General features: G+C 37.7%; 1 long non-coding RNA gene across 1 annotated transcript in view; it reads right to left on the bottom strand.

Annotated features, from left to right (window-relative positions):
- The window catches only part of LOC118762133, a 73,555-nt gene that overhangs the window by 19,726 nt on the left and 26,638 nt on the right, over positions 1 to 27,191 (bottom strand). Inside the window, exon 2 of the long non-coding RNA XR_004997910.1 lies at positions 13,121 to 13,298. This is a non-coding gene — a long non-coding RNA (uncharacterized LOC118762133). The remainder of the gene's footprint in view (positions 1 to 13,120; positions 13,299 to 27,191) is intronic.

Genomic DNA, 27,191 nt, shown 5'->3' with positions numbered 1-27,191 from the left:
GTGGGGGAGCATCATAGCCATGTGTTGAGAGGAATTATTTGGGGGTTGGATAATTCACCTCTGGAAACATGGGTGTTTCATTCAACATCCTTAAACAACCCTTATTCAGGGACCCTTTGAGCAGGATGGGCTACTCGACCTGAAGAAAATTCTAATTGGGTTGTACCTGCAAGGTCATGCACTGTTAATGTTGATATGAGATCACCATGCCATGCACATATGGCTGTGATACATGTGCCAAGTGTTCCCTTATCAGACAGGTAGTCATGATGGGTATACTTGGCTTGCTCTCTGACTCTATAATAATAATAATAATAATAATAATAATAATAATAACAATAATACTAATAATAATAATAATAATAATAATAATAATACTATAATAATAATAATAAATGATTTTGATGATAAAATTTCAAATTTCATTCAAGATCATTAAGCTTTAAAATCACTCAAACTATCACATTATTATAATTTAGTTACGGTCTGCTACGATATAAAAGTTTCGGTTAAGATAGTTAATCTTTATCAGTGCTGAGTTGTTTGATATTGAAACTTGAATATTTATTTACTGGAACCTATTAACATACACTTTAACAAGAATGAGTTCCTATAAGTGATTTTTTTATTTTATATTTTTGCTAATTTTTACTTCTGTCATGATGCCAAGGACCACCTCTACCACATTCTTGGCAGTAATATCAATTAATTTTTTCCATATCTTCTTTCCCCGTTTGCTGCAGTGTGCCTTGTTGAATTTTAAAAATAGGAAAATTCTTTTCCCATGGGGATATGAAGAAAACATTTCAAAAGAGAGGTGTCAACCATTTCAGCCATCCATCTGCCGGGTTATAAATAAACTAATCATGTTTGCTAATCACTAAATATTTGGAAAGGTTGAGTGTTTTAACTATCATATTGTGGCATTCAGAGGATAAGAGTTACAACTCATTTTAAATAGGGCACCAATCTTTTGCATAAACTATTCTAGAATCTCTTCTCAAAAGTTCTAAATGAATCGAAGCACAAAATAAAATGCTGCTTTTTAATAGCTTAGGCACAGGTAAAGCTCTGTGCTTGTATATCCTCCTCTTCCTCTTCCTCCCCCTCTTCCTTCTCCTCTATGAGTGTGCTTTTGTGGATTTGTTTACATTTGCTTTTCTCCAAAAACCACTGAGCTACAAGCAGTGACATTGTTATTCATGTGTGCATTCCTTACTCTGTAATTACACAGAACTAAAGGTAGAAATTATTCTGACTTTATTACACTGTATGAATTTTAGAGGCTCACCCATGCTATATAATTTGAATAGTATTATATATTTATAAATAATTAAATATCATCATCATCATCATCATTATCATTTAATGTTTGCCTTCAATGTTGGTATGGGTCAGACAATTTTACAGGATCCAGCAAGCTGAAGGATTGTGCCAAACTCTGATGTCTGACTTGCTGTGGTTTCTTATAGCTGAACTTCCTTCTTAATATTAACCCCTTTATAGGTAGTTTTTCATGGCACCAGCACTAGTAAGGTCATCAGGTAACTCACAAAACAAAGAAAATGTCCCCTCAACTGAGACGGATTGTAGTAGAGAGGACGGTGGCTTTGTCTCTGGCATTGAGAGGCTAAAGTATGATAGAGGGACAGGAACAAGTGACTTGTACAAGAGATACATGGCTACCCCAGCAAGAAAGGGAGAAAGTATGGCTATGATGAGTGCCAGAACTGTGGAAAAGCACCCTGTACATGCTGTAAAGTAGTTGGCATTAGGAAGGGAACCCAGCTGCAGAAATTATGCCAAAGCAGACACTGGAACCCAATGCAGTCCTCTGGCTCACTGGATCCAGTTGAACTGTCAAACCATGTCAAAGATAATGATTATATATTGAAAGCATCAAAAAACTGTGCTTCTCTAACATCAAAACAGTGACTATTTTTTGATTTTTTACTGAATTTCATGCATTAAATTAACATTTTTATAAGGAATTGAAAACCATCTACATTTTATTGCAAATAATTAATATTCAGTGGCTGTGTGGTAAGTAGCTTACTTACCAACCACATGGTTCTGGGTTCAGTCCCACTGTGTGGCATCTTGGGCAAGTGTCTTCTACTATAGCCTCGGGCCAACCAAAGCCTTGTGCGTGGATTTGGTAGACGGAAACTGAAAGAAGCCCGTCGTATATATGCATATATATATGTGTGTGTGTGTATGTTTGTGTGTCTGTGTTTGTCCCCCTAGCATTGCTTGACAACTGATGCTGGTGTGTTTACGTCACCGTCACTTATCGGTTCGGCAAAAGAGACCGATAGAATAAGTACTGGGCTTACAAAGAATAAGTCCTGGGGTCGATTTGCTCGACTAAAGGCGGTGCTCCAGCATGGCCGCAGTAACAAGTAAAACAAGTAAAAGAGATTCATATTGAAGATGATGAGCTGGCAGAACCATTACTGTGCTGGACAAAATGCTCAACAGCATTTCTTCTGACTTTATGTTCTGTGTTCAGATGACACTAAAGGATTGACTTTTCCTTTCATCCTTTTGAAGGTACAGCTGTGTACTGGGGTTGATGTAATGGACTGGTCCTATCTCCCCTACAATTGCTGGCTTTGTGTCAAAATTTGAAACCAATAATTAATATTTATATTAATAGTTTTAGTCAGGGTAGACAATGTCTAACTTGCTTACCCAGAGGGAATGCATTCCTTAATGTGGCATATAGTAGTAGCAAAATAATGAAGTGATTAAAATAAGGATGTAATTAAAAGAGACATTTTTAATAAGTTACGCTTCCCAGATAATTAATCTCATTATATTCCTATTTTCTGTACCTTTTTCTGATTAATATAATCCGCGATCATTTTCAGGAATACTTTTTCTCCATTTATTCAAATGCTCTGTCAAGATTTCAACTCAGAAATTTTGTTTTAAATGCAGTGTCATTGCTACTATTCCATATCCAACAACTGTATTTGTCAATTAACTGAAATATTTTTCCTCCTCCTCCTCATCATCATCATCAGCAGCAGCAGCAGCATCACCATCACCATCATCATCATCATCATTGTTGTCACTACCACTTTGATTGTTGGTGTCATTTTGTTTCATTTCATCATTTCATTTCATATCTACTTTTCCATGCTTGCATGGCTCGGATGGAATTTCCATGCTTGCATGGCCGGGATGCAAATTTTCTACAGACAGATTTCCTTCCAGTTGCCAATCTTCATCGATTTCCAAGCTGGGCAATATTCCCCCATGGTCTGACATGTTTTTCACAGAAAGACTGGAAATGAACAATCTTGTTTGTATGCTGAAGATGCTCTTTTACAGCCATCACGTGATGTCAAGATAAGGGTGCACACACACACACACACACTGAGGCTTCTTTCAGTTTCTGTCTCTGAAATCCACTCACAAGGTTTTGACCAGTCTGGGGCTAAAGCAGAAAATACCTGCTCAAGGTGCTGTGCAATGAGACTGAACCAAAGACCACATGATAGGGAAGTAAGCTTCTTTACCACACAGCCATGCCTCTGCTTATTATAAAAATCTTCTCAATTAAAGTGACAAGAACAGGGAACAAGTAAGTAAGTACTGGGTTTTGGCTGCTGTTAGCAAAATAAATATAGCTTTGATAACTGCAGATCAGAAAATATAAGAGTTTGTAAGAGTAATTAGTTCCAGGTGACAGTTGTACGAAAGAGCTCAGTAAAAAATTCAGTATCTAGTTTAGCAGTTAGTTTTACAGGCATTTTGCATGTGAAGAATTCAGGACAAAAAATAGAAAAATTAGGGTGCTGAAATGGTGATAAGTGTTGTCTGTAGGAAATGAGGATGGGTTAGAGTGACATTAACCATAATTGCTTTAAAAGAGCTCTGTTGCTAAATGACTTTATGATTTTGGCTCAGTCAGAAGAATTAGGTATATTATAAGCTGAAGGAAAGGTTGACAGTGGAATAAACTTTAGACTAAATTATCATGTTGCATTTACACACATGTTTGTGACAGTTTTCAACGAAGAGGAATATTTGTTCTAACAATAAATACAATGTTCATTGGTTGGGTAGAGAATTGAGTTTAGTGATACTTTTGCTTAGGTAATCTGACATTCCATCTAGTTTGGCAAGAATGCTATCAAAATAGCAGTGTAGATACATAAAACAAATGAGTAGGTGCTGTACTGATGAAAGGAACAAGATATGTGAAGTAGTGTTATGTCTTTACGTTACAGGTGAGTTTAGTTAACCTTCAGGTTTTCCCATTGGATTTGTATTCACCTTTTAACTTCTTTTATGGGGAGACAATAGTTAAGAAAATGAAGACAAATTTATTATTAATTCATTACTAAATCAAATTCTTACTCTGCTATATATTTCCCCCCTGAAGACATTTTCTTCTTCATAGAGTGAATCAATGAATGCAATCTTCAAACCACTCTCCTCCACAGAATTAATTATAACTGAAAAGCAATGGTTCAACTAGACTTAAACCTACATAAACACAATTTCCAGGAGCATCTTCCACTAACCTTTAATATACTCTCTTTACTCTTTTACTTGTTTCAGTCATGTGACTGTGGCCATGCTGGAGCACCGCCTTTTTAGTCTAGCAAACCGACCCCAGGACCCATTCTTTGTAATCCTAGTACTTATTCTATCGGTCTCTTTTGCCAAACCACTAAGTAACGGGAACGTAAACACACCAGCATCGGTTGTCAAGCAATGTTGGGGGGGACACACACAGACACATACACACATATATATACATATATATATATACGACAGGCTTCTTTCAGTTTCCATCTACCAAATCCACTCACAAGGCTTTAGTAGAAGACACTTGCCCAAGGTGCCACGCAGTGGGACTGAACCCGGAACCGTGTGGTTGGTAAGCAAGCTACTTACCACACAGCCACTCTTGATAAAATTATAATATTTTATAATTATGAGTAGGTGCTGGTACCAAGTAAAAAGTACTAGTGCTGGTGCCATTTAAAAAACCACTAGTGATGGTGTCACATGAAAAGTACCCAGTACACTCTGTAAAGTTGTTGGTCTTAGGAAAGGCATCCAGCTGTGGAAACCAAGCCAAAACAGACTGGCCTTGCAAGTTCATATCATGCCATTCAACCCATGCCAGCATGGGAAATGGACATTGAATGTTGATGATGATGATGATGATGGTGGTTGTGGTTGTGGTGGTGGTGGTGGTGATGATGATGATGACGATGATGATGCCAAAAGGAACTGCAGGGCATCCTAGACTATTGTGATTCTGTTATTTATGTTTAATTCTAAATTCTACACATATGTATATGTTTATTTATTACCCACAAGGGGCTAAACATAGAGGGGACAAACAAGGCCAGACAAATGGATTAAGTCGATTACGTCGACCCCAGTGCATAACTGGTACTTATTTTATTGATCCTGAAAGAATGAAAGGCAAAGTCGACCTCAGCGGAATTTGAACTCAGAACGTAACGGCAGACGAAATACGGCTATGCATTTTGCCTGGCGTGCTAACGTTTCTGCCAGCTCTGCACATATGTATAGAGGGACAGATGCTAATGACTGCAGTTCTGAGGAAGAAGTATTGAGCAAAATGTATGGTGCAGTGTCATGAAGGGTCACGCACAGCTGAGTCAATGAAGATTAGAAAGATGAATACATAAAGTGAGCGTGAGTTCAGTGGTATATAACTTTCTAGTTGTGAGGAAAAGAGGTTGTTGTAACAGCAATAAAAACAAAGTCAGAAAGATGTGGTTAGGTTAGAGGCTGCAGCATACTGACCCATCAGTAGAATGAACTTCTTTTGGCTGTCATCTAGGCTAAGTGGTGAAACACATTTGCTACCAAGACCTGGTGGAGTTGTGATTAGTTAGCTATCGAGAAACACCAGAGTATTCATGGGGGATAGTTGTTTAGTAATAAGAAGATTTGAAGTGTGTTGCCTTAATCAAACAGTAGTCAGATAATTTTGTGTGAGCAGAGACTGAGATTCTGGGGCAAAAGCCAGGTGATAAAGCAGTCAAGAGTGTTTGAAGATGAGTCTCAGAAAAGGTTAAGTGAGGATGCTAACTGGTAATTTACTTAACATTATGCAAGTGATGTGAACCAGTTAATGCCTGTGGCGCTTGCCAAGAACTTGTAAATTATTTTCAGTCATATTTATGGTTAATTTTCCTGATATGATATGGTAAAAAAATTTTGGCATTTTTTTTTTATGGTTAAGAGTACCATTCCTTATTTTTATTGTGTATATTGATGTAAGGAAGGGCAACCAACCATAGAAACCATGCCAAAGCAGACCCTGGAGCACAATACAATCCTTGACTCCAAAGGATCCTGTCAAACCATCAAACCCATGCCAACATGGAACATGAAGATGTTGATGATGATGATGATGATGATGATGATGATGATGACGATGATGATGATGACGATGATGATGATAATGATGATGATGACACCAATGTGGTGGTGGTGATTTTTATTGCATTGGGTCATCCCATAAATAATGCAATTTTTTTAGACTTCTTTTATTTTTCAAAATTAAGATCAACAAAATTCTTTTTTAATCTAAAATATACTCTCCTTCATTTTCTACAATGATCTTCTATTTATCTGGTAGACTTGCAAGGCCTCTCTTCCAAAACTCCCTTGTCCGTGATGAAAATTACTCTTCCAGTACTGTTCTGACCTTGTCTACAGAATTCATATTTTTTCCATCTAAATGATTTTGAAAATTGCTGAATAAGTGATAGTCAGATGGGACAATGTCTGGTGAATATGGTAAGTAGGCATCATTTCCTATTCAAACTACTCCAGCCTTTGGAATGTCATCCTCGCTGAATGTGGCTGAACATTATCCTGATGGAGGAGCACCTTTTGACTTGAAACCATAGATGGTCATTTTCCCGTGGCATGCAGGTACCGATGAATAGTTGAATGACCAAATCCAAGCTTCTCTGCTAGTTCCTCAAAAGTTATGATGGGATTTTGTTCAACTAGGGTTTACAGGACATCCTTGTTGAGTTCTACAGATCTTTCAGAATGAGGCTCGTTTTCTAGGCTGTAGTTTCCGGTTCTGAAATTTCTAGAACCACCATTGACACTGGCTTACACTTATTATCTGATCCCCATATACTTCATTGATATTCCTCACATTTTCCGTTGCATTGTTACCTTTATTGAACTCATAAAGCAAAATATGCCAAGTATGCTGCTTTGGCACTTCCATTATAGCTTTGAAAAAACAACTGTTAAAATTGAACTGCACTCTTCAAAACTTGCACTAAGAATATGTCCAAGGTAAAATTACTACCTGCTTTTATAGCAAGTTGATGCAGGTAATTTATACCCACCCCAGTTCGACTTTTAGTCCATGCAATTGAAAAAAACCCACATTATTTATGGGATAACCCAATATATATTATATAATGAAACTTTATACTGCTTTTTTTCACTATACTTCACATTCTGCTTTCCCCTTATATTTTTTTTCACAAAGTTCCATATTGCTTTTAAAGAAAAAAACATAATATTCTCAAGCAAATAAAATTATTTTTACACAATCCTAAACAATATTTATTCTGTATTCATTTCTAAACATTTTTATACAAATTTTGATAAAACCGAATCACTGAGAAGATCTTATCTATGAAAAGTGTTTATTTTCAAATGTGTTGAAATATACTTCAACCACAAGGAGTGGGTTGATGGCTCATGCCATTGTTTGTAAGATGCTGGTCGGGGTTAAGTCATAGGACTTGTTGGATTAAGCAGTATTACATACTCTCAATACTGAAACAGTGTGGTTGTACATTGTAGGGTCTCTGTCAGTCAATGTTCCCCATGCAGCTGCACATATATACGCAGGCTTTATCTTTCTTTTTATCTTTTTCTACTTGTATCAGACATTTGATTGCTGCCATGAAGGATTTTTTAGTCAAACAAAGTGACCCCTGGACTTAGTTTTTTAAGCCTAGTACTTATCCTATTGGTTACTTTGCTGAACTGTTAAGTTACACGGACATAAACAGACTAAAACCGGTTGTCAAAGATACACACACACAAAGGTATTTATATATGTATATACATACAGCAGGCTTCTTTCAGTTTCAGTTTCCGTTTACCAAATCCACTCACAAGGTTTTGGTTGGCCCAAGTTAATACATGAAGACACTTGACCAAGGGGTCACACAGTGGGACTAAGCCCAGAACCATGTGGTTGGGAAGCAAGCTTCTTACTACACAGCCCCACCTGCAACTTGTAATATATGAGTGATATTTTTTTGAGAAAGACTAGCAGTTGCTCGTATACCGTAAATCTTCGAGTATAGTCCAGCCTTGAGTATAATACGCAGGGGTTTTTAGGGGGTTGTACCTCTGAAAAACCTAAACCTTGTGTATAATACACACTCCTCTAACTTTAGTTGTGTGTAATTAAACCAGCAGCACCTAGTCGAACAAACACTTCCACGCATACATAATACAATAATGGTGATGTTCTTAACTGTTATATGGGAATGTAAATATGTTTGCAAATTGTTTTTGTTATATGTTATTCTGTGTTCTGAATACTTTTATTTTAATAAAATATTGCTAACTGCAAATTATGGATGATTCTTTTATGATTTGATTGCTTTCAGGCTTGCTTAAGGTATTTTTGCGCCCAACATCACAAAATATGTCTGAATAAACATTGCTGGACAGCAAATAGAGACTCGGACATTGCTTAGAAAATATTTTTCATTTTTAACCTAGTATATAGTACACACTAGGGATTTTGACCTTTAAATTTTGGGAAAAAAATGCGGATTATGCTCAAGAATTTTTGGTACATAAGTCTCATTTAGCCACACTACTGATATTTATCCAAAAGAAAAAGCCACTGATTTGGGCTAATATAGCTTGGTACCAGTGTTGTGACATAATGCATTAACATAATGCAAAGAGATGCAGAGCAGATATCCAAGGCATTTCATTCTCATCTGGTTCTCTAAGCAGTTCTTTCAATCTATCCTCCTTAGATTGGTACTTTTTTTTTAATCAATCCTGAAAGGATGAAAGGCAAAGTTGAACTAAGAGGGACTTGAACTCAAGGTGCAGAGAATCAACAAAAACTGCAAAGCATTCTAGCCAGCCAGCACTCTAATGACTCTGCAAATTCACCACCTTAGCACAACAACAACAACAACTACTACTACTGCTGCTGCTGCTGCTGCTACTACTACTACCACCACCACCACTGCTGTTGCCACCACCACTGCTGCTGTTGCTACCACCGTCACCACTGTTGTTGCTGCTGCTGCTCCTCCTCCTCCTCCTCCTACTACTACTACTACTACTACTACTACTACTACTACATCATCATCAAAAAACAGCATTGCTTGTATGTTGGTGATGCTTATTTACAATCATCACATGATATAATGACAAGGGCACACACAAACACACAGACACAGACACACACACAAATATATATTGTGAAGGTACGTGGCTTAGTGGTTAGGGTATTTGGCTCACGATCGTAAGGTCACGAGTTCAGTTCCTGGCAGCACATTGAATCCTTGAGCAAGACACTATTTCATGCTGTTCCAGTCCACTCAGCTGGCAAAAATGAGTAGTACCTGTATTCTGTGTCACACTGAATGTCCCTGAGAACTACATTAAGGGTAAATGTGGCTGTGGAGTGCTTAGCCACTTGCATGTTAATTTCATGAGTAAGTTATTCCATTAATGGGATCAACTGGAACCCTCATCATTGTAACCGTCAGAGTGCCAGCTATATATATATATATATATATATATATAGGCACAGGAGTGGTTGTGTGGTAAGTAGCTTGCTTACCAACCACATGGTTCTGGGTTCAGTCCCATTGCGTGGCAACTTGGGCAATTGTCTTCTACTATAGCCTTGGGTTGACCAAAGCCTTGTGAGTGGATTTGGTAGACGGAAACTGAAAGAAGCCCGTCATATATTATCATCATCATCATCATCATCATCGTTTAATGTCCGTTTTCCGCGCTAGCATGGGTTGGACAGTTCGACCAGGGTCTGGGAAGCCAAGGGCTGCACCAGGCTCCAGTCTGATCTGGCAGAGTTTCTACAGCTGGATGCCCTTCCTAACGCCAACCACTCCGCAAGTGTATATATGTATATACATGTGTGTGTGTGTTTGTCTGTGTTTGTCCCCACAACATTGCTTGACAACCGATGCTGATGTGTTTATATCCCCGTAACTTAGCAGTTCGGTAAAACAGATCAATAGAATAAGTACTAGGCTTACAAAGAATAAGTCCTGGGGTTGATTTGCTCGACTAAAGGTGGTGCTCCAGCATGGCTGCAGTCAAATGACTGAAACAAGTAAAAGAGTAAAAGAGAGTAAGAGTATATATATGTATGTATGTATGTATGTATGTATGATGGTCTTCTTTCAGTTTCCATCTACCAAATTCACTCACAAGGCTTCAAAGACTTTGGTCGTCCTGGCGTTATAGTAGAAGATACTTACTCGAGGTACTGCACAATGATACTGAACCCATCATTGGGAAGCTCACATTCTTAACCACACAGTCATGTCTGTGCCTAAAATCTTATAAATTTGAACATTGTTTTATAAAAGGATAAGAAAACCAAGTGTTGAAATGGTAGCATCCTGTGTTTATGAATAGTACAGCAAATGAATAAAAACTAAATTAAAATAGCATATAAATATTTTAACTATGTGACCATATCCATAAAGCATCTGACATTCTTTAAGTGTCTAAGGAAGAGTTTAAGGCTAACAAAGAACACATAAGAATACATGGCGTTAACACATTAAAGAATGTAAATAAATGGTACATACAGTCCTTCTGCATAGTTTCATGATGGAGCATTTCCTTTCTATTTTATATTTATCTAATCTGGTAAATTTGAACATTGTTTTATAAAAAGAAAGGCTACATATTATTCAAATGACAGTGTACAGTATTTATAGATAGTGTCGTGAGTATAAATGATGAATAAAAGGCTGTGTTGTAAGAAGTTTGTTTTCCAACCTCATGGTTTCTGGTTTAGTCCCACTGAAAGGCATTTTGGGCAACAGTCTTCTACAATGACTCCGGACTGACCACACCCTGCGAGTAGATTTGGTAGATGTAAACTGAAAGAAGCCCATCATGTGTATGTGTGTTTATATATAAATCATCATCATCATCATTGTTTAACATCCATCTTCCATGCATGCATGGGTAGGATGGTTGACAGGAGCCGGCGGCCAGGTAGAAAATCTACCCAAGGCTACTGTGTCTATTTTGGAAGGGATTTTACAGCTGGATGCCTTTCCTAACAACAACCACTCCACAGAGTGGACTCAGTGCCTTTTACGTGGTACTGGCACAGGCGAAGTTAGTTTTGGCAAGATCTTTACAGCTGGGTGCCCTTCCAGATGCCAACCACATTACAGTGAAGACTGAATACTTTTAATGTGACACCATCATTGGTAGGGTAAACAAGTAACTCACAAGACTTTGAGAGGTGCAAGGCATTTGTGCCAGAAGATGAAAGTTAGAGTATGACAAAGAGACAGAGACAGAAGCAGGTGTCTTGCCACAACAGAGGGGGCAGTGATCCAGTATCAAATGATGAAAGGTTAGAATGTAACAGAGAAATAGGGAGGCAGAAATAGGTGTCTTGCTATAGGGGAGGTACATGATTGTCCAGTGAAAGAGAAAGAGAGAGAGAGAGAGAAGAGTACAGAAAGAGGCCAGAAACACACGTGCTGATGTAAAGATGATACTTGGATACCTAGTCAGAGGAAAAACAAGAGGAGAGAGAGTGACCAAAGGGAAAGAGAGAGAGTGTAGGAAACAGCAAAAGTGTAAGGAACAGCAGAAGAGAGATGGTGCGGTGTTAGTAACAAGAATGCGAGCATAGAACCTGGTTAGAAAAATAGGGAGTGGGTGTGGGTGGTGGCATGTGTGGGGAGCAGTGATACAGTAAGCACGGCAGTGAGGACAAGAATGGGGATTGGAAAATAATCATAATGTATGAGGAGGAAGAGAAAGATGCAATTAGAAGAGGAGTTGTAGTCTGATTTCTTAGGGTAGAGTGGATAGACAGACAGACAGGCAGACAGATAGATAGATAGATAGATATAGATATATATACATACATACATGTGTATGTATATGTGTATATATATATATATATATATATATATATATATATATATATATATATATACACACACACACACATACAGGGTGGCCCAAAAGGTTTACAGTTATTCAACTATCTCTTTCACATTCATATATTAATAGTTTAGATCTTAATTATAAAAATATGTGAAACCATTATTCTACGCTAATTTAGTTAATTTTGTCAAGCTCTCTTTTCAGTTTGTAATTATTATTTTTTTTTTACAGGTACTGTAAAGTGTGAGCCATGGCAAACAGTTTAAATCAAGAGTAAAGGAAGTGGATACTAAAGCAGTATTGGAAGTCTGAAAATGGGGACCAGGTGTGCACAGCATGGCAAGAAGCCTTTCACACTTCTCCACCTTCATGCCAGAAAATTTATCGGATAAGAAATAAATTTGATACCACAAGTTCAATGAGTAATGCACTAAAACCTGGATGACCTAAGACTTCTGTGGCTGAAAAAAAACAAGATGTGACTGAAAAAAACATGAACAGTCCAAAGAAGTCTGTGTTTAAGATGTGCATAAACAATATGATTTCATCATCATCATCATCGTTTAGCGTCCGTTTTCCATGCTAGCATGGGTTGGACGGTTCTACTGGGGTCTGTGAAGCCAGAAGGCTTCATCAGGCCCAGTCAAATCTGGCAGTGTTTCTACGGCTGGATGCCCTTCCTAACGCCAACCACTCCGTGAGTGTAGTGGGTGCTTTTTACGTGCCACCCGCACAGGTGCCAGACAGAGCTGGCAAACGGCCACGAACAGATGGTGCTTTTTATGTGCCACCGGCACAAGGGCCAGGCGAGGCTGGCAATGGACACGAAACGGGGCGGTGCTGGCAACGGTTAAATGTAAACGATTTAAATGTAATAAAATGTTTTAAAAGGAATTTGAAGTGCCTACAGGATCACTAAGCCTACTTTTGGGCCACCCTGTATGTATCATCAGTACCCTTGTTTTACATCCATTTCCTGTGCTGGTATGGGTTGGACAGCTTGACAAGATCTGACAAGCCGTTCCAATATCAGCTGTAGTATGATTCTAAGGCCGGATACCTTTCTTGTACTGCCTGCATTGGTGAGGTCATCAAGTAACTTGCTTGAGAGGATAAAAGTAGAAAAAACAAAATGACAGAGAAATAGCCACTTTCGACTAAATGGGGGAGGGAGTGGCTTTATGCCTTGTGTCTACTGATACACACACACACACACACACACACACACACACACGTACACACATGTTACGTTAACCCAGTTTTATGCACTGTCCATCTTATAAACTTTGGGTATTTTGATTTGTTTTGGAAGAATTCCTTTCTCCGTGTGTTTATATGTGTGTGTGTATATATATACATACACACACACACACACACACATATATATATACACACATGTATGTATGTATGTATGTATGTATATGTGTAAAGGTGTATGACCTAGTGGTTAGGCTGCTGCACTCATGATCGCTAGATCATGGGTTTAATTCCCTGATTGGGCAGCGTGTTGTGTTCTTGAGCAAAACACTTCGTTTCACATTGCTCCAGTCCCCCTTTTGATCAGTGGGGATTGCTGGCCTGCTCGTGTATCTAGCAGGGTGGCATTATTTGAAGGCTAAAACAATGCAAAACACATTGTAACCAGTGATGTGTAACATTTGACAGCCTGGTCAGTCATGTGATCACTTGATTTATGTGTATATATATATATATATATATATATACATAAAAAATGTATATATATATACGTGGGTATCGTTGGCGAATTTTTCCCTCCGTCTTCCCTTCCTTGGATCTTTCCTTTTCCAATGTTTCTGACAAAGAGCTCCGCTGAAAATGTTAAATCCTCCTTCTTTCTTTCATTTCCTGAGCGTCCAATAACACTATACGTGTTCCACGTCCTCGCATTGTTGTGTTTTTTCTTTGTGTTTTCATGTTTGGATTAGCTATATATATATATATATATATATATATATAAAATTATGGTTGTAGTCAAATGACAGAAACAAATAAAAGAATAAAAGACTGCATGCACACACTCACAAATTCACAATATATATATATCTACACATGTGGGATTTTGTAACATATATGCATGTGTGTGTGTGTGTTGATGATATGCTGATCTATGACTGATGGTAATGAGCTAACATCTTTGCATTGACATTACTCTGGAAATAATCTCTGATTTTGCTATTTCTAGTTATTTTCGATATTTTGGATTATTTTGATGAAGTGAGACAGCTATGCAAACATATCTCTTTGTGTTTCATGCAGGACGTAGTTATCAGACTGATGCCAGCATTTATTGAGAAGATAATAAGGAAGGAAGCTGAGTAAGTGTGTTGTGCGAGATATTTTCGGTTTCAGGAAAAGTTTTGAAAATAAAAAAAAAATGATTTATTTGGAAGGAGTATAAACAAGGAGGGGTGGACAGAGAAAGAAATAAAATAAATGACAGACATGAAGGTAAATAGGATGATAACAGTAGAAGGAGTAATACTGGCCTCATAGCTAATAATAGTAATGATGATGTAAATAATGATGATGATGACAATGATGATGATGATGATGACAATGATGATGATGTCAAAGTGGCGGTGGCGGTGGCAGAGGAGGTAGAGTAGGAGGAGGAGGAGAGTACTGACATTACAGGCTTGCTGAAATATAGACTTTTCTTCTGAAAAACTGATCTAGTTATACATAAAAATTGGTCTTGTGTGTGTGTGTGTGTGTATATATATAGCCTCCTGTGGGCCCTGTGCCAGTGGCATGTAAAAAGCACCCATTACACTCACGGAGTGGTTGGTGTTAGGAAGGGCATCCAGCTGTAGAAACACTGCCAGATCAGATTGGAGCCTGGCACAGCCTCCTGGCTTCCCAGACCCCGGCCGAACAGTCCAACCCATGCTAGCATGTAAAACGGATCCACATGCATGCATACACACACATTCATATACACATATACACATATACACACAAATATGCATGAATGCTGGTGTTCATGTATGTCTGTATAAATGTGTCTCTCGGTGTTTGTGTCTTCTCTTGTCAGAATTTTGTTTGCTCACAGCATAAAACCAAGATCACCATCCATACAAACAGTGTTATTGACTACAATCCACCACAAAAACATGTCTGGCCACTGAATTGTTACATGTTCAATGGACTATAGTAAATATTCCTTTACTTGGAAAGAAGTGAGGGGAAAAGCATCTATCCATAGAAAATCTACTTTTGATATACAGAATTCATATACAAGACTTAAACCCCACCACCTTCACCAAAAAATACAAATTTTATATCTCTTGAAACTTAGTGCCACAGCCACAATCATGCATTCACCATTCTTTGAATTCTTTAAAATGAGAAACACTAAAAAAGAAAAAAGAATAACAACAACTAAATACAAAAAAGAGGAAACAATAAATGATATTGAGTAAGTTATTTGTTAAAATGGTTTGGTAAGCCTGCCACACCGTTGTTTGAACTTCTGGCGGAAAATGTCAACTATCCACAAGCGATGTCTGATATTTCAGTGTGAAAGGGAGAGAGGAAGATGGAAGGGGGTGAGGTGGTGTTGGTGGTGTTGATGGCAGCAGCAGCAGCAGCAGCAGTAGCAGTAGTAGTAGTAGTAGTAGTAGTAGTAGTAATGGTGAAGTTAATATTTAGTGTCTTCCAAATAATGCCTGTCTTGCAGAATGTCATGAGGAATTCATAGTGCAGCAAGTATTACCACCACCACTGCCCACATCACCATCATGCTCCCCACCACCACCACCACCACCACCACCACCATTACTTCTCCCATCTATATCGTCAACATCATGATCATCATCATGATCATCACTGTTGTCATCACTAATGTCATCACGGTTGTCATCATGGTCATAGTTGCCAGTGTTGTGGCAATTGTCATCGACATTCTTGTCATTCCAGTCATTGTGAAGGGTATCATGAAACAGTTAATATAGACAAGGAAATAGAGATGGGTGGGCCTCACATTTCTATGTTCAAATCCTATTGGGATCTGATTGGGGTACTTGCTTGTTTTGGTTTTCTTTTATTTTTCTTTGTATTTTTTTAAACCTAGCTTTGTTGCTTTTCTCAAAAATGAATATGGGCGCAGGAGTGGCTGTGTGGTAAGTAGCTTGCTTACCAACCACATGGTTCCAGGTTCAGTCCCACTGTGTGGCACCTTGGGCAAGTGTCTTCTACTGTAGCCTTGGGCTGACCAAAACCTTGTGAGTAGATTCAGTAAATGGAAACTGAAAGAAGCCCGTCATATATGTGTGTGTGTGTGCGTGTGTGTGTGTGTGTGTGTGTATATGTTTGTGTGTCTGTGTTTGTCCCCCCAACATCATTTGACAACCAATGCTGGTGTGTTTACGTCCCTGTAACTTAGCAGTTCGGCAAGAAAGACCGATAGGATAAGTACTAGGCTTACAAAGAATAAGTCCTGAGGTCGATTTGCTCGACTAAAGGTGGTGCTCCAGCATGGCCACAGTCAAATGACTGAAACAAGTAAAAGAAAGAAAGAAAGAAAGAATAAAATAAATGCCAATCATTTACTGGAGCTGCATCAACCAGTTACATCTGGTTACTTTTGTCTGAGAACAATCTAGATTTGGCCTGAATCATCCTCAATATATTACTGATATGCATTTTATATTTCCTTGATAAATAAAGGACAGAATTTGACTCCTTATTGTAATATCTCTAATATCCTTTTTCGATATTTTGTACCACCACTGCCCCCCCCCCCCCCTGCTACCACCACCACCACCACCACCACCATTACCATCACTAACATCACCATCATGAGATAACATCCACTTTTCCATGCTTGTATGAATGCTATAAAGCAATAAGATACACAGCAAAATGACTGTTTGGTTAAGCATGACTTTGTAAACTATTGCTTCTGCTGTCAGTCTCACTGTATAGTTCCTTGCTCAGGTGTTTTCTACCAAAGCCTCATGGTTGACCTGTTATTGTCTTGTGAGACAGAAACTGCACAGAAACCTATTGTATATGTATGATTATGCATATATCTTTCCCTATTGTATATTAATGTGGAGGTGCGTGGCTTAGTGGTTAGGGTGTCAGAACCATGATTGTAAGATTGTGGTTTCGATTCCTGGACCGGGTGAGGCATTGTGTTCTTGAGCAAAAGACTTCTTTTCACGTTGCTCCAATCCATTCAGCTGGCAAAAATGAGTAACGCTGCGATGGACTGGCATCCTGTCCAGCTGGGGAACACATATGCCATAGAAACCGGGAAACCGGGTCCATGAGCCTGGCTAGGCTTTAAAAAGGCACATTTATTTATTTATTTTTTATTGTATATTAATAATAGATGTCAACATAGATGATAAAATCAATAAACTAATGCTTTTGACAAAAATAACTTGTGATATTTGTTCCTAGCAAGTTGCACAGATGCTCCCTGAATGAAGTGAACCAGTGACTGAGCCATTGTAAATTCATAACCGAGGATGCAATCATTTACAAGTTGTGATATTGAATATAACTTTAAAGACATTCATGCAAACTCAATTTCTGCCTGTATATATCAATTTCCCTACATCTTATATTTGCAGTTACTGTCCATAGTCAATATTCTAGAAATGGACGTCTTTCATGAGGCTTACTTGCACTTACACAGTTCTTAAAGACAATTTTTTTTATTCCTTCTCTTTCAGCTATTTTCCTTAAAAAAAAGAAAAGTTGGTAGTTTGTTACCCATTATTTACATTTGACGGATATTTGTCCTCATCTTGTTTGTTGTTAACACAATGTTTCGGCTGATATACCCTCCAGCCTTCATCAGGTGTTTTGGGGAAATATTGAACCTGGGTTCTCATTCCTAAGGTATTTTTCGATGTTGTTGTTGTTGTTGTTATTATTATTATCATTATTATTATTATTATTATTATTATTCAGGTCACTGCCTGGAATCAAACTCGGAATCTTGGGGTTAGTAGCCTGCACTCTGAACCACTACGCGCATGGACATATGGCGTAGTGGTTAAGAGCGCGGGCTACTAACCCCAAGATTCCCACTATGCCCATGAGCATATGGCGTAGTGGTTAAGAGTGCGAGCTACTAACCCCAAGATTCCAAGTTCGATTCCAGGCAGTGACCTGAATAATAATAATAATAATAATCATCATCATCATCGTTTAGCATCTGCTTTCCATGCTGGCATGGGTTGGATGGTGCAACTGGGGTCTGGGAAGCCAGAAGGCTGCACCAGGCCCAGTCTGATCTGGCAATGTTTCTACGGCTGGATGCCCTTCCTAACGCCAAATAATAATAATAATAATAATAATCTCGTCGTCATCGTCATCATCATCATCAAAAAATACCTTAGGAGTGAGAACCCAGGTCCGAAATTTCCCCAAGACACCTGATGAAGGCTGGAGGGTATATCAGCTGAAACGTGTTAACAACAAACAAGATGAGGACAAATATCTGTCAAATGTAAATAATGTACATAATTCCTAATCTCTTAAATATAGAACTGTTTGTTACCCATTTTACTATTATTAACTGATATGCTAACTGGTCTCTCATATCTGTCCAACATCTCTTTGTTTGTGAGGTTCTACATCCCAATACCTTATCACTTGTCCACATGTCCTCCTCATCACAACAAAAGAAGAGGCTTCTACATGGTTGCTTGATCTGCCAGATCTAGTAGGCAAATTTTTCTCAAACCGCTTTAAAAAGAGAATAAAGGGCTACCAGAATAAAGGAGTCCTGGTGCCGTGTACCTTAAACAAAAACTGGATGAATGCAGCTTGAATACCTTTGACCATAGATTTATATAGGTATGTTATACTCCTATGCTTTTGCCTAGCTCTAACTCAATTAACAAACCCAACATTAGTTATAGATGCTATGCGAAAACTATAAACAAATACCTCTACATAGCTGACTTGAAATATTTGCTGGGAATAATATCTAATTGGCAAACCGACTAAATATTGCTCATAAATTCAACCAAGGCATAAGAATGTGTAGGATTTTAACCAATGTGTCAAAGCTTCTATAAAAATGGGCAAATGAACTAAAAGTGAAAACATTAAATTAGATACCAGAGAATTAAACCAGAACTAACTATATAAATACTTGGGAGTAAATTAGAAACAAAAAGGGAAATTAGAAAAGAATATTATGGAAGAGACAGGCTAAACTCAACTCAATACTAGGAATACAACAGCAAGTATAAAAGTGCAAGCCATCCCAGTTATAAACATTAATTTTAACTTAGCAATTTAGAAGTCAAGTGTATTGAAATGCTTAAACAAAACAAAGGCCCCCAGGAAACTACTGTCAATGATTCGAAGCCACCTCACAATTAAAGCTGATAAAGAGAAAATATATGTACCCATCCACTAGGAGTACAGAGTTTGATACAAGCTGAAAATCATTATGAAATAACAACAGCAGAGCCAGAAAATACTTAGAAGCAAGCAAAGGGAAGCTGGTAAGTAATAAATGGAAGCTGATAAGTGTTTGAGGGAAGCTGGTAAGTGTTAAAGGGAAGCTGATAAGTGTTGGAGAGAAACATGAAAACTTTTGAAAACTTTTCTCTGTATGTAAGGAAGTGATAAAGTACAAACTGGAAACTAACTTTCAGTGAGGAAAGAAATTTAGAAGACAAAATAACAGAAAAGGTTAAAAAAACAAAAACAAAAAAATCAAAATGAAATTCCAGAACACACCAAAGCAAAACTGGAGAGAGAAAAAAAAGCCACTTCATGACCAATAACTCACAAGATTTAATAGAGAAGAAGTAAGCTTAATTGAAAGCCAACGATGGTTCCTTTTGAGTGGGATGGGCTACTTGACCTGAAGAAAATTCTAACTGGACCCTACTTGCAAGGTCATATGCTGTTTATCTTGATATGAGATCACCATGTCATGCACATTCCTGGTGTACCTTTATCAGATGGATAGTCATATGGATATATTGTACCCCAATGTCCCTTTGATGACATGCACTGCTCTCTCACTCAATAATAATAATAATAATAATAATAATAATATAATAATAATAATATAATAATAATAATAATAATAATGCTGATGATGATGCTGTTTCTATAATAGGCACAAGGCCTGAAATATGTGGAGAGGGGCAAGTACTACCAATTCTTACTGCCTTAATAATAATAATTATTTCTGTAGGAAAAAGGCCTGTAATTTTAACAGAGGGCTGGTTGACTACGTCAAGACCAGTACTTAACTGGTACTTAATTTATCGACCCCCGAAAGGATGAAAGGCAAAGTTGACCTGAGTGAAATTTGAACTCAGAACAAAAAGACGGGTGAAATGTCATTAAAGCATTTCGTCTGGCATGCTAATAATTCTGTTAGCTCTCCACCTAATAATAATAATCCTTTCACTATAGGTACAAAAGTGGAAGTGTGTGGCTTAGTGGTTAGGGTGTCAGCACCATGATCGTAAGATTGTGGTTTCGATTCCTGGGCCGGGCGACATGTTGGGTTCTTGAGCAAAACACTTCAGTTCACATTGCTCCAGTCCACTCAGCTGGCAAAAATGAGTAACACTGCAATGGACTGGCATCCCATCCAGCTGGGAAACACATACGCCATAGAAACTTGGAAACCGGGCCCGTGAGCCTGGCTAGGCTTTAAAAGGGCGCAGAAAAAAAAAAGGTACAAAAGCCTGAAATTTTGTGAGAAGAGGACAGTCAATTACACTGACCCTAGTGTCTGACAGGTACTTATTTTATTGACCCCAAAAGGATGAAAAGCAAAGAAAGTAATAATGATGATGATGATGGTTCCTTTATTTGCAACAAGGACAAGAACTGAGGGGAGAATTACAAAAACTATTGACATGAATAATTATTCATAGTGTAGTCACAAGGCTACAAAAATTTATGAAGAAATTGTTAGTTGATTAAATTCACTCCAGTACATGTCTTGTATCAAATCTTACTGAACCCAAAAGATGCAAGGCAAAGTTGATGCCAGTGGGACTTAAGGCAAACATAAAGAACTGTAACTAAATATTACAAGGCATTTTTTCAGACATTCTCACAATTTTGTTAATTCAGTACACTAATTACCTCAATAATAATGATAATAATAATTGCTTCTAATGCAATAATGATTATAATTGTTTCTAATTTAGGCACAAGGCCAGCAATTTTGAGGGAAAAGGGCTATTACATCAGCTCAGTATTTGACTTGTACTTCATTTTATCATTGACCCCGAAAGGATGAACAACAAAGTCAACCTTAATAGAATTTCAACACAGGCATAGGAGTGGTTGTGTGGTAAGTAGCTTGCTTAAGAACCACATGGTTCTGGGTTCAGTCCCACTGCGTGGTACTTTGGGAAAGTGTCTTCTGCTATAGCCTCGGCCTGACCAAAGCCTTGTGAGTGGATTTGGTAAATGGAAACTGAAAGAAGCCTGTCGTATATATGTGTAGGTATATATATATATATATATATATGTGTGTGTGTGTGTGTATGTGTGTGTGTGTGTGTGTATATGTGTTTGTGTGTCTATGTTTGTCCCCCCCAACATCGCTTGACAACCGATGCTGGTGTGTTTGCGTCACTGTATTTTATCAGTTTGGCAAAAGACCGATAGAATAAGTACTAGGCTTACAAAGAATAAGTCCTGGGGTTGATTTGCTTGAATAAATGCAGTGCTCCAGCATGGCTACAGTCAAATGACTGAAACAAATAAAAGAGAGTAAGAGAGTACAGAATATATAGAGCTAGAAGAAGTGCTACTATGTATTTTGTCTAAAGTGCTAACAACTCTGTCAGCATGCTGCCTCAATAATGACAATATTAATTCTTTCTCAGATGTAGTGCTGGCAAAATTGTTAGAATGCCAGGCAAAATGCTTAGTGGTATTTCGTCTGTATTTATGTTCTGAGTTCAATTTCTACCATTACCTTTCATCCTTTTGGGGTTGATTAAACAAGTGCCATCTGGGCACTGAGATCAATCTAATTGACTTAGCCTTGTGCTAAAATTTGAAACGAATATTAATTCTTTCTAAACTTTGGTACAATGCCAGCAGTTTTGAGGGTAGGGAAAGCCAATTACATTATCCTAACTGGTATTTATTTTATCAAACCTGAAAGGATGATAATGAGGCAAAATTGACCTCAGCAGAATTTGAACTCAGAACATAAAGGGCCGAAAGAAATGTTGCCATACATTTTAGTTAATGTGTTAATGATTCTGCCTCTTCATCAGGTTAAATAATAATTGTTTCAAATTTTGGCACAAGGCCAGCAATTTTATGGGAGTGGGTAAGTTGATTATATTGACTCCAGTGTTCAGCTGGTACCTAATTTATTTACCCTGAAAAGATGAAAGGCAAAGTTGACCTCAGTAGAATTTAAACTCAGAACATAAAGACTGATCAAATGCCACAAAGCATTTTGCCTGGTATACTACTGATTCAGCTGGCTAGCTGCCTTCATCAGCTTAAATAATAGTGGTTTCAAATTTTTGCTACAAGGCCTGCAATTTTTGGTGGGGAAAGGGGTTAGTCAATTACATCGACTCCAGTGTTCAACCATTACTTATTTTATAGACACAGAAAAACGAGGTGCAAAGTCGACAAGAATGGAATTTGAATTCTGAACATAAAGAGCCAGAAGAAATGCTGCTAATTATTTTGTCCAGCATGCTAACAATTCTGCCAGCTCACCATCTTAATAATGATAATAATAATTCTTTCTACTTGAGGCAAAAGGCCTGATATTTTGGGAGAGGGGGCTATTTGATTACATTGACCCCAGTATTCAACTGTTACTTATTTTTTTGACAGTGAAAAAATAAAAGGCTAAGTTGACTTTAGTGGAATTTGAATTCAGAATCTAAGAAGCCAGAAGAAATTTTGCAATTCTACCAGCTCACCATCTTAATGGTAATAATCAAAAATGTTAGCACGCCGAGCGAAATGCTTAGCAGTATTTCGTCTGCCGCTACATTCTGAGATCAAATTCTGCCAAGGTTGACTTTGCCTTTCATCCTTTCGGGGTCGATCAAATAAGTACCAGTTACGCACTGGGGTCGATATAATCGACTTAATCTTGTTTGTCCTCTCTGTGTATGGCCCCTTGTGGGTAGTAAAGAAATAGGTAATAATCATACAATAAAAATAATCAAACTGAAACATGGAAGATTTGTGAAAAATGTGTTGCAATGCAACTAACTAATAGCAACATTCTTGTTTGTAGTTAAAGCACTATTGTTAGTCAAAGCTAATATGGGTGTATCCAGAAACAAAACATATTCTATTTACTAAAATGTGAGAAATTATATCATTTAGTCAGTTCTCATTAGTGTGGAAAATTTCTATCTTTCATTAAACAATAGGTCTAAATCATTATTATGCATTGTGTTGTAAGTAAAAGTTTCATGACATGAGTTATATATATATATATATATATACAGCTGAGTGTAAATCTATTTAGATTTAAAAAGTAAATGCTACCCTTTCCATTCTCCTTGCCAGCAATGTTATCAACAAGAAATATTCCAAAAGAAATAGATGAAATCTTTAGTTTTTCTTGTTTTGCTGTTGTTGTAGTCTTTAGTATATGGTAAGTATGAGGTGAAAACTTATCAGTCAATGTTTGATAACAATCTCCAAAAAAGAAAACAAAAAAATATGACTGCAAAGTACAAATAATATTTTTTTGTGAAGAACTTGTAATATAATAACTGGCCAGTGAAGGAAATATGTTATGTGTATTGCAGAGTTGAGGTAAATTCTCTGAAAGTCATGCCATGACCTAATTTTGACTCACAGCTGTAGATATTTCACTATTTTACATGAATTTTCTCCTTGAAAATATTCTGAATGAACATCACACAGTCTTATTCTTCAAATATATTAAAATGTGGCTCTGTGTAGAGGCAAGAAATCTATATCATACAGGAAACATGTTGTGAATGCTGTCATTGCTATTGCTTTTGTTTAACCTCAAGTCAGCTTTAATCAAGAAGATCAATGATCATGGTTCCAGCCATGACCATCCTGATTTTCTGTGTATGAGGACCTACATTGTCCAGTATGACCTTCTCTTTTAAGACTATATGATGTGATTTAGGGAGATCTGGTTGCTATTTCTAGCTGGTTGAACAACAAAGTAAAGGCTTTACAGTTAGCTCAATGTTGCCAAGTGTTGCTGAAAGTAGCAACTTTTGGGGGATATGAATTTAATGTATGGTTATGAACATTTGCCTTTGTTTCATGCCACTAATATTCCTGAGATGGGACTAATGTCATTGTTATTGTTGTTTGGCCTCATCTCAGACCTAACCAAGCAGACCCCTATTCCACATAGGTACTTAAATAAGCAACAAAATATAATCCACACATCAATTGCTGCAGCTCTACCATGCCTCTGTTACCCAGTGGAGGATTATCTTTTGCATACTGACATGCAATGGTTTATTATATAATGGGTTGGCCAAAAAGTCTAGTTTTCGTCAACACTAAGCTTCAAGCAGTTTAATAAGTAGCTAACTTCAGTCTGTCCCTTGGGTTTGTACACTTGTTAGATATTTGACACTCCAACATAGTTCAACACAAACTTGGGTGGAGACAGGTTGTATTTTGTATGTTTGGAATCACCCTGAAAATGGAGAGCCAAAACAAACATTATTAATACCTCGTTCTTTTTTATATCAAAAAAGCAAGAAAGTGACGGAACCCTGCAAGAAGATATGCACTGTGTACAGAAAGGACATTGTTATGGAATATGTGTGCCAGAAGTGGTTTTTAAGATTTCAATCCTAAAATTTTTCAGCTCAAGATGTGCCTCACATTGGTTAGTCAACTGAGATTAAGAGAGACACAATGAAGAAGTTAGTTAACACCAACCCCCATTTCACAACCGGAATGATTGCATATGTTCTCTAGATATCCAGATTTAGTGTTGAAAATCATCTGCATCAATCTGGTTATATCAGCAAGCTCAATGTTTGGGTCCCACATCAATTAAATGTGGTAAACCTTGCTCAATGGATTTCCATCTGCAATTCATTGCGGGTGCCTGAAGAAAATTATCCTTTTTTTTAAGAGAATGGGGACAGGGGTGAAAAACAGATTGTCTAAAACAATGCCCATGCTAGTAGGGTGCCAAGAGCACCACCCGAGTATAATCGTTGCCAGAGTGGCTAACTGGCTTCCGTGCTAGTGGAATGTAAAAGGCACCATTTGAGCGTGATCGTTACCAGCATTGCCTTAATGGCACTTGTGCCGGTGGCATGTGTAAAAAGATTCGAGTGAGGTTGTTGCCAGTACAGCCTGACTGGCTCCCATGCAGGTGGCACGTAAGAAGCACCCACTACACTCTCAGAGTGGTTGGCATTAGGAAGGGCATCCAGCTGTAGAAACTCTGCCAGTTCAAGACTGGAGCTTGGTGCAGCCATCTGGTTCGCAGCCATCGTCCGACCCATGCTAGCATGGAAATCGAACGTTAAACGACGACGACGATGATGATGAATGTGAAGTGCAAATGATTATGGGGGAAGTGCATCAAACCACCAGAACAGGACTTCACCCGAAGAAGGTTATGCTTTCAATCTGATAGGATTGGGAAGGTGCTGTCTTTTATGAGCTTCTTCTCATGAACAGGACCATCAGTTCAATCATGTACTGTGACCAGTTGGACAAATTAAATGCAGTTTATCCACCAGAAGCATCTGGCACTTGCAAATCATAAGGGCATTGTCTTTCATCACATGCCAAACTGCACACTTCTTTGCAGACATAGCAGAAGTTACTTGGGTTTGGCTAAGAAGTTTTGCTACATTCTCTCCACATTTGCCTGACCTTGCATCTCCAGATTTCTACCTGTTTTTATCTCTTCACAATTAATTGAATCAACAGACTGTCATCTCTGAAGAAAATGTAAAAATTTATCTCGAGATTTTTTTCACCAGTAAAGGCAAAAAATTCTTTAAGTAGGGAATACTGGCAACGCCCACAAGTTGGTAGAAGATACAGGAATGAAAGTGTAATTATATCATTTGACTGAATAAATCACTTTGAGTTTAAAACTTGTGTCTAATTTCCACTTGATAAAAATCAAACAATCTTTTTGGCCAACCCTACACGCACGCACATGCACACATACACACACACACACAGAGTTTGCAGTGTTACACTTCTAGGCATCTTGTATGCTTTTTGCAGTTCAGTTGTTTCTGTACTCCAGTTGTTGTTCTTATTGTTCAGTCCTGGGTCAACCTTGATTAACCCTTTCATTACCGTATTTATTTTGAGATGCTCTGTGTTTCATTCAATTAATTTTAAATATAACAAAGAATTTAGTAAAAGAACTTAGTTATCATTAAGCTAGTGTTGGGAACATAAATTGCGACTAAGGTTTGGTGGAAGATTTTAATTCAGAACTTATGAAAGTAAGACATTTGTACTACAGAGCCAGAGGCGGCTTTGGCCAGGTTGGTATCAAAAGGGTTAAACAAACTCTCAGGAATGTAGCAGGACCATATTGTCATTAGGGAATGAACATGAAACTATATTATCTGAATATCTAATATTCTTTATTTTAGATGGTAGGGTGTGGTTTAAAGGAAATTTGGCTGCCATTTCTAGCAAATTGAGTGACTATTTAAAGAGTCCTTTTTTCACTCGAGTATATGTCTGTAGGTTCTGATAGCAACCAAAGGAAACATGAGAAAGATGATTTCAATCTGAATACAACAGTTGCTATTCCTCAGCATTAATGTTTGAATCATGAAACTTTAAGCAAACTGGATTAAAAGTTTCCAAATTTTTTTAATCAATGCTGATGAAAAGGAAGGAGGAAGTGAGTAAAAGAAAGTGAGAGGGAGAGAGAGAGAGATAGTGATGGTAAGAAGAGGAGAGAGATAGGTCAAGGGAAAGATTAGTATGGCACCATCAGAGAGGAATACAATGGAATAAATGTGGAGTATAGACAGACATAT

The sequence above is a fragment of the Octopus sinensis genome, linkage group LG2 (genome assembly GCF_006345805.1).
Source record: "Octopus sinensis linkage group LG2, ASM634580v1, whole genome shotgun sequence".
Taxonomy (NCBI): Eukaryota; Metazoa; Mollusca; class Cephalopoda; order Octopoda; family Octopodidae; genus Octopus; species Octopus sinensis.
This window is presented reverse-complemented; position numbering and strand designations above follow the sequence as displayed.